Source organism: Camellia sinensis, chromosome 6 (genome assembly GCF_055761805.1).
Source record: "Camellia sinensis isolate YWXY chromosome 6, ASM5576180v1, whole genome shotgun sequence".
In the NCBI taxonomy this organism is placed as follows: Eukaryota; Viridiplantae; Streptophyta; class Magnoliopsida; order Ericales; family Theaceae; genus Camellia; species Camellia sinensis.
Window position 1 is genome coordinate 130667841 of NC_138966.1, and position 9936 is coordinate 130677776.

General features: G+C 35.0%; 1 long non-coding RNA gene across 1 annotated transcript; it reads left to right on the forward strand.

The window, feature by feature from the left end:
* Positions 1–8366: 8366 nt before the first annotated feature.
* LOC145792391 (uncharacterized) lies at positions 8367–9260 on the forward strand. The gene is made up of 3 exons (XR_014331789.1): positions 8367–8672; positions 8763–8843; positions 8936–9260. It is a non-coding gene; the product is annotated as an uncharacterized LOC145792391 (long non-coding RNA).
* Positions 9261–9936: the final 676 nt, after the last annotated feature.

Here is a 9936-nt window from a genome sequence, read left to right on the forward strand (position 1 = left end):
CCTAGGGTTGGTTGTTTGAGAATGGTTTTGTTATCATTGACTGTGGTTTGGACTAATTAGAGAATAAAATTAGCATGTTATTATTGAAAGAAGAGAAAGTCCTAAATTATATTTTGATTTGGTAAAATAAAAAGGGTTCATTGTTGAACAATGTTGGTAAATTTCTATTGTTAATATGAGTTGTGTAGAAGGTGTTAACAGTTAAAGGATTAATTATGGTATTGGAGTTATTTTGAAATGAACGTATTGAATCAAGTTGGGTTATAGCTTATTATCCATTGAATTGATTTTGTAAAATGAAGAGAATGTAATTGGTTTTGTAAAAAGGGAAAAGTGTTTTTGGAATAAGTGATGGAACATGTTGACTTGAAAAATTATGAAAGTTGATCTTGAAAATGGTAAATGAAATGTTAACTCTATGTGAGTCTCAGAAAATAAATTTGAGAATTGAACTATTGTATCATGAGTGTTGAATACACACATTTGGGGGTTTTATCCTTACCTATCATACTAGTGTCGTTGTTGGGTTTAAGGATTGCTTGAGAGTTGAGTCTCTTTTATTAGGTGTACTGAATACATGCATCTAGAGGTTTTGTCCTTGGTCATCGGTGGAGGATGACATTGTTGTGTTGAATTGTGATGTATGCGTTACACTTGTGTTGGGTAAACATTATTGAATAGTTTATGTGTATGTATTACACTTGTTATTTATGCTTTGTTGTATTGAGGAATTTGTACATGATAATCGCTTATATACATTGTTTTGTGTGGGAGGAGATAGGGGATGTACTCCACGGTTTAGGGGAAGATAGGGGATGGACCTCTAAACCGGATTTTGTTTGGGAGGAGAAAGGGGATGTACTCCACGGTTTAGGGGAAGATAGGGGATGGACCTCTAAACCGGATTTTGTTTGAGAGGAGATAGGGGATGGACTCCATTAGCACCACTATATGTGTGCTTATTGATATTAGAAGTGTTTTTGTTTGATATTGATACAGCACTAAAATGTGTATCATTTGTGAAGTATAGAAGTGTTTTTTGTTGATATTGATACAACACTAAAATGTGTATCATTTGTAAAGTATGGAAGTGTTTTTATCTGAGATTGATACAGTACTAAAATGTGTATCTATTATGAGGTATGAAATGTTTAAAATGAGTTATTATCTCGCTTATCGCTTGGCGTATCCTTAGCTTACTGTGCATATAGCCGGTAGAGCAGAGTTTTAATTGTTATCGTCAGTGTATCTAAGTATGTTATGGGTTGCGATGGTTACAGTTTTGAAAGGCCGAGCTGCCTCATTTGTGGATTATATACATGTTGATGATTTGTTATTTCCCTTTTATTTAAGGCATGCATGTATTGATATGAATGTATTGGGAACAAACCAAAATGCCATTTTGAGATTTTGGAAAGTGTGAAGGAAAATGGGGTATTTGTGAACATGTTTTCAAAAAAAGGTCATTTTGTTGTAAGTATGGAAAATGGGGGAAGAGTAATGGGCTTGGTGAAATTGTTTTTTTTTTCTAAAACTGTTATAGTCATGAAAGTTTGGAAAAATGGGTAATAAAAAGGAAAAAAACGTGAACCGCTTATAGCGTCGAATGAAATGGCTGTTTTCGAGAAAAGTTCATACTTATGTATATTTTGTATAAACTGCCACATTACTATTCTAGTATGAGAATGAACATTCATGATCATAGCTATCTGTAAGTTGTTATTGTTGGAGATCATGTTGAGATCCCTACTGGACTATATGTTCATCCCACGTTGTTAAATCTTTTTCAGGTGATAGCCAGGATGTTCTACAAGGTTGGATCTTTTTATTTGTTGGCCACGGGGCCTCTTTTGTGTTGGCGGAATGCCATTTATGTAAAAAGGGTTATACCATTCTTCTTGACTTTTAATGATGTAAGCCCAAGGGCAATTTATTTAGTGTACTCATGTTGTATTTACTTGCATACGAATGAGAGCAATGTTATTCACTTCTACAAGTTGAATATACGAGTTTATTTCCGCATGTTATCTCTGAAATGGAATTAAGTAAATGAAATTGGTAATACTTTGAGTAATAAAAAGTGGGGCGTGACAAGAGAAATTTTGGCTCCGACTCAAATAAATTTTTCTGTGAAAATTAAAATTTCTCTAAGTTAAAGCGAAATTTCTCTGAGTCTTATTTTAATTTAATTATTTTTTTATTTTAATTCGTAACATTTTTAATTTTTCTCAATTTACTCTAAAGATGTTCATTTATTCAAAATCAAATAAAATATGTCAAGCTGGCAGATGTTTCGGCCGAACAAAAAGTATTCATAAATGATACACATTAACGATCTTACCAAATTAACATTTCAAATTATTAAAATATGCCTCGTGATAAATTTCACATATCTGTTAAATGTTAGCTTGAAAGAAGTGCGATCCTTTCTATAATGATTTTATTTATGGGATACATGTAATGTAAAGGTGCGGATCCAAACGTATCACTAAAAGTTTATTCAATCACTAATTTTAAGGCTTTGAAATTAATTGAGATAGGAAAAAATTAGCCTAGACACCAATTATCCAAAAAATAAAAATAAAAAAATTGTAAAGGTAAGAATACTATATTTTTTTTAATCATAGTATATTAGTATACATAATTCAACAATTATAGTTAAAAACTAAAATAAAATGAAAATAAAATATTATTTTTTCTTTTAAACCACAAACACTCTAAAACAACATCATCTCAACTATAATTCTAAACTATTAAATTACTATTACAAAATCTCGGTATATTACAGTGAAATTCATCTTGATCTTCGAACAACATGAATATAAATATTCAGTGTTGTTAATGACAGCTCTCTCAGCTCACTACAAGAATTTACACATTTGGCGACCACTTTTGCCGACCAAAAAAATTTTTGTCGCAAAAAAATGACATTTGGTGACCAAATATTAATTAGTCGCGAATGATCATTATTTTTGGCGACCAAATATTATTGGTCGCAGAAGGTTATATTTTGGCGACCAAAAAATATGTTGGTCGCAGAAAGTGGTATACTTTTGCCAACCAACTACAAATTTGATCGCAGAAGGTCACATATTTTTTGGCGACCAAAAATTTGGTCGCGAAAAATTTATTTTCAGCAACCAAAAAAAAATAGTCGCCAAATTACTATTTTTAGCGACTAATATTTTAGTCACCGTTGATTGAGATTTAGCGACTAAAACAATTTGTCGGCGAAATAACCTGTTTTTGCGACTAATTTGAGAGTTTGGTCGCCAAAAGTTTGGGAGAAAATTTGAAAGATGGAGGGGGGAAATATATATATATATTTTTTTTCAATTTTTCCTTACGCCCTCACTACCTCAGGCCCTTTTCTTTAGATTTTGCCCTAATTTCTTGACAGACCCAACAAACAAACCCAACAACACACACGCAGAGACTCTGTCTCTCTGTCTGTCTCTCTCTCTCTCCCTCCTCATTTTTTCCCCTCACGGCAGCCGAATCACCTCCGTTAACCCTTTTTCTCTTTTCTACCATGCCACACTACCACAAAGATGAGGCACCATTCATCTTTACCCTATCATGTCATACACACCATCCACCCCCCGATACTCACCATTACCAACACCCACAACCAATCCCAATCATTGTCATCAAGAAATCAAGGCCAAAAAGGGGGGGAAAAGGGTTTGTAAAAATAATAAACCATGGTCGATTAGAAGCCGTGGGTTCGACCCGAAGAGAGAGAGAGAGAGAGGCAGTGTTCTCACCCACCCATTCCCTCTTTATCTTTCTCTCCCTCCCGTTCTTCTTCTTCCATACCCAGTGTGCCAAGTTCCCTCTCCCTCCCGTTCTTCTTCTTCATCGCAAGGTAAGTTCTCCCTTTTTCTACCTCTTCCCTTCTCGCTCTTTGATTTCAATTCTTCTTTCCTTTCCCTTACATCCCTTTTAACTTTTTTTGCCCCACCATTTCCTCCGTGTGATCTTACCCAAGAGGAAACTTCAACCCTAACAACTTCTGCCCTAAATTTTCTCTGTTATACTCTAACAGCTTCTACCCTAACAACTTAATCGTATGGAGTTGGTGGTGGTATGGCTGATTCGAAGGTTTACACACCTATTGGAGGTCGATCTGGGTCAGGTGGTCGTGGAGGAAGGGGAGGCAGAGGCCAAAATCCTGTGGCCTTGAATCCTGAGTTGAGAGAGAGAGAGAGAGAGAGAGGGTTACAGAGAAGATGGGAGGAGAAGGGAGAGAAGGGGATTGGGAGTGCGGTGGATGCAGGAACCGCAACTATGCCTTCAGGTCCTTCTGCAACAGATGTAAGCAGGCCCGCCTTCTCGTCGACACCAAAACCCCCGCCGATTCTAAATGGCTCCCCCGTATCGGCGACTGGATCTGCACTGGTATACTCTCCTCCTCCTTTCTTATCACTTTGATTATGTGTGTATATATATATATATATGTATGTATATATCCTCGTAGTGGTGACTGGAATTGGTTATGGGGATCTAGTGACTAGGGTTGAAAATTTTGAGTCTTTTTGGGTATACAAATTTAAACTGACCGCATTGCCAATTGGGTTTTTCGGGTTTGCAAGTTTGTTTGCTAGTGTTTGTTTGGGGTTATAGGACTACATAATTGATACCCGACAATGGTAAAAAACTAATAATATGCTTGTGCGTTTGTCAAAAATTAAGTCTTATCCCTATTCCCGGGTGTTTGGCTTTAAACACTGTTGGATTAGCTAATTTGGTTGCGGGTAATTCTTAACCCCTTTTTCACATTCTCTCTCTCTCTCTCTCTCTCTCTCTCTCTCTCTCTCTCTCTTTGTTGATTACATGGTCACTGTTATATTATATCAAAATTATACACTGGTGCCTGGGTATGGTGAGCAAGTTTTCATTCACTTCAATGGACAAGTGCAACTAAAGTGCTAGTTCAATTGAGTAGGATACATTGACAAGTGTTGTGAAGAGACAAGTGCAACATCAAAATTACACACTGGTGCCTATGGTTGTAGAATTTGGGGGCTATGGAAGAAGAGAGGATTGAGGTCATAAAGCAAACCTGTGTTGTGATAGATGTAATGTGGATTTACTGATTCGCCATCTAATTTCACCTATATAATCTGAGTTTTCTTGAGGATTTTGTAGTATTGCTGTTCTTTACTTTGGTTGTGATTGCTTTCTTTTCGGTATTCAGATGAATTTAACGTGAATTGTGGATTCATGTCGATTAGGGTTTCTAGGGTTTCAAATTGAATGTTTAGGATTTTGTTTTACTCAAATTTGATTGATGAGAAAATGAGGAAACATATAAATACATAAACCAGGTTTATGTTTTGATAAATATGGAAAACTCATACTTTAATTAAAAAGCCTAATTAGCTTAGTTAACTTCAGACTTTGAGATTGTGTTATTTTGTTGATGTTTCTTCATTTTGTTGGAAATACCTAGCTGAGCCTCTGTAAGTGGGAAGATGTCTGGTAGTGAATAATTAGCATAATTTTGGTTACTGAGCATAATTTTAGCCTAATTAGCATAATTTTGGTTACCCATAATTAGCTTTTTTTTTTGGTTGTCTTTCTATGTTTTAATGAGTTAGTTAGTCTTATATTTTTTGCTCATGTTGATCTTTAGGAATTAAGAAAATGTTTAATAGGCTGAATTTTCCTATCCCCTATGTGAAAAATGGAAATGTCAAATAATCTTTATGTACTTTTAGAGCAAGTAAATATAAATACGAGTACTGGAATCAATGTTTGAGAAATTTTGTGGCAATGAATAAGGTTTTTAATTTTCCGGAAATTGATTATGATTAGGTACAATTGGTTCGGATACAATTGAGAGTACCAGAGTATGGTTGGACGACTCAGAAGGTCTTCCATCAAACTAATAAACAAAGTGCATTCAAATATTAAACAAAAATTGAAAGTAGAGTCGGTGGTGTGGAAATGAATGCTTCTACAGGATCAACAGGGAAGCATGGAAAGGATTTGCATGAAGAAGCATCCCCATTGCCAGTGAAGCATTTTGACTTCTCGTTTGAGGACAAAAATTCAGATGATCTATCTGCAGATGATACAAAGGTCTTGTGCATAGAAAAGGTGCACAAGCTGGATGTGCTTCTGGAGATAATAGAAGTCTTCAACCTGCTAATATAACAACGCATTCTCGCTTGAATGGCGCAATGCAACAACTGACATCTGGTTGTGATGTAGCTGAAAGGAAATAGTGTTTTTTGAGTCAAGATAATGATACTATCGCATCTAGTGCACCGGAAAAGGAAAAATGAAATTGCATGGTTTTCTGTGAAGATGCTGGAGATAGTACTCCATCAAGTTTTGCACCGCTAAAAGATTGTTTAGATCTTAGCTTCTGGCTTCCTTCTAAAATATGTGGCATATATAAGAAGAAAGGAATTTCAAAATTGTATCCATGGCAGGTATTTTTCTAACTTCTGGATGAACCTACTTTCACTAAACTTCTTACACTATAAAGGAATTACTGATAGAAATAGTGCAGATTAGTTGGTGGTCCTGTCTTATCATATTCACAAAGGTTCTGGATTTTCATCATTGGGTATATGGATTGATAAATTTATTTTTGAATTGTGTTCAAGGCAAGCTGGGTTAGGAAAATTTCCATCATGTAGAGTTATATATTTTGTCATCTGTATGATTTTTTACTAGGAATTTTTATATTCATATATAATTTATAATGTTTTGTTAGTTTGTTGCCAGTTTTTTTGGGGGTGGGCTAAGTTTATGCTGAGGAATTGCTGTCTAGACTCTGCCCCTTAACCCACCCGACTGCCTTGTTGCTGTCTGTAAAATGGAAGAAAGTGATTATGTTTGTGAAATATACTTTTGTTTTAATTTTTATGAATTGTTCCTGTCTTTATTAAATATATGCTTATATGTATTTTGTTTTTTCTGTGTGATATGTATTTGTGCTCTTCCCTCCCCCCCACCAATATTAATTTCATTCATGTTATGGTATAAACTTAGCTGTTGTTGCCAATTTTTTTATTTTATTCACTTGATTATATCCCATTTTGTTGAAGTTTGATTTGATGCTGTGTTTGATCATGATATGATTTTTATATGACAATTTTTCGGGTTGACTTGCAAAATGATGTATCTGTTCTTATTTTTATTTTCCATTTTTATATATATTATTTTTCTAACATTATGTTTGAAGCTGATCTTCGTGTGGTTTTTAATTTTCTTGTACTTCCATATGTGTCAATTTGTGCAAAAAAGGTTTGTAATTCTCACCCCCCTCTTCTGAATCAGTTTTTGATCCTAATCTATCTGTTGTACTTGAATCTATGGCTGGCTTGGAGCAAGCAGAACATCTGGAGGTCCTATTAGAACCACTTGGCAAGCATGTTCGCAGTTATTATGGAAATCAATGTGGTGGGACTCTTCCAAAAGATACCTCTGTAGCTGTCTGTACAATTGAGAAGGCAAACTCTTTAATTAACAGATTTCTAGAAGAGGGTCGTCTGTCAGAACTTAGGATTATTGTGATAGATGAACTGCACATGGTAGCTGCCTTTGATGTAGTCTTTTTTAATTCTTAGTGATGTTCATCAATTACTTCTTGTTTCTTTTTTCAAAATTGTTTTAATGCTTTATAATTGTAGTAGATTATAGAGATGGTTCTCATCCCTGGGGTTTGTTGACAGGTAGGTGATCAGAATAGGGGTTATCTGTTGGAGCTTATGTTGACAAAGCTTCGTTATGCAGCTGGTGAAGGCAATATATAATCATCTAGTGGAGAAAGTTCAGGTACAAGCAGTGGGAAGACATCACAAAGTTGGGGAAAGTTCATGTATTGCACCCTCTGTTGGTGTGTAGTATTAACTTGTATTCTTGATCTTTAGGCTGTTAATGTCAGACATCACAAAGTTGGGGAAATAGATGAGCCTGCAATTTATAGGATTAATGATGACCTGGTAATGCCACCTCATATTGATTATGTCAAGATTTGGTTGATGTGAGATTAAATTACAAATAATGGAACTTTTGTTGCCACATTCTTACAAATGTGAATATTTTGCAGGAATACTTTATTGAGATTTTTGAGTGGTCTGGAACAAATTGGGAACCATACGTGTCTAATGATGTTCAAGTGCAGTTCTACATGATGAGCCCTTATGTGTTGAAAACCTTATCAACCAATCAGAAGGTAGTTACCAAGGCCACCACTGCATGTTATCTTAAAATCTTATGTTTTATTAACATCTCATTTCATATACACATAAATATTCCTGATATTGCAGGGGCTGTACATCCTGATAATCTTAAAAGAGATGATTAAGATTATCAACCAATCATAAATATTCTTGATTCACGGAGGTTTGTTCACTTCTGTAGAGTTGATTAATTACTTTAGAGTTTAGGGCACCAAACCAAACAACTTGTTTGTTAAGAAGAACATAAATACATGTTTACATTAGATTTGGCTGTTGAGAGACTACAGTAATTGACTCTGTTCTATGGGTCAGGAAAAGAATTCACTTGTTGCACATTTTTAATATAAGACATTGTTCTAAATAATCTTTCAGTATAAGACAGTAATTAACTCTGTTCTAAACAGTTGAGACAATGCTTTGTGAGTTGAATGTGCTTTTCCAAACATACTAAACATGTAAAACCATTAGACTGTAAGTGGTCTCTTTTGTGTTTTTCTTTAGCTGCTATCATGTGTGAACTATTGAAGACATTTTCCATAAATTGGCCAAATCTTTTTGCAGGCTGAAGGTGATGATGATGATGCCGAGGCTGATGATGATGAAACTGACAAAGATGCTGATATTACAGAAGAGAGTGCACATGTAGGATTTCTTTGTACTTTTAATTGTTTAAAAATATCAATTCCACAAAGGATCCACTTTGATATATCTTGTTTGTTGCTTTGTATTTGCAGGATGAGTTGTAGGGAGGGAGAGCACCGTTGTGGTTTTCTGCTGACAATTCACTCTCTCGAGATCTCTGAATTTTTTTCTTGCTTAATTTATTTGTAGCTTTTAGTTTTGTTTGTGTTTTAGGGAAAGAAACATCGGTGGCTGCATAGCAAGCAAGAACTGTGGCTAATTGTTTTAATCTCATTTGACTCACCTGAGGAATTGAATCAGTAGTTGTTGGGTTTACCACTGTATGGAACGTCACTTGTGTCATTCCTTGAATTTATGTGCTATGTTATTGCCTATTGGGAAATTGGAAAGTAAGAAAATATTTAATGATTCAGTTAATTTGAATGATGCTTTAAAATTATGTATTGTGTCGAATGTTAATGAATTATGTATTGTGTCGAATGTTAATGATTTAGTTAATTTGAATGATGCTTTAAAATTATAGGTTTATTATGGATTGAATGAATTATTAGGAATTATAGGTGTATTGTTTTCTTCCTTTGGCGATCAATTTATTAGTCGCGACAAATAAATAATTTTTTTTCGCAAAAAATGACAATTGCCGACCAACAATTTTAGTCGCAAAAAATACATCTATTGCCGACCAAACAGCTCTTGGTCGTAGAATCTCACTTTTGCCGACCATAAGTTTTGGTCGCAAAAAGTAACAAATGGCGACCAAATTTTTTGGTCGTGGAATGTCACAATTGGCGACCAAACTTTTTGGTCGTTGAATGTGATAATTGGTGACCAAACTTTTTGCTTGCGAAATGTGTCAATTGGCGACTAAGATATTTGGTCTGGAAAATATCACTTTTCGCGACCAAAGTGTTTTAGCGACAAAATAAATTAGTCGCGGTAATTAAATATTTAGCGACCAAAAATTTAGTCGGCAAATCTAACTTTTGCCGACCAACCAAAATTTTGGTCGCGAATTACTTTTGCCGACCCTCAATTGGCGACCAAAGTAGCGACCAAAAAAATTGGTCGCAGATAACTTTTGCCGACCAAAAAT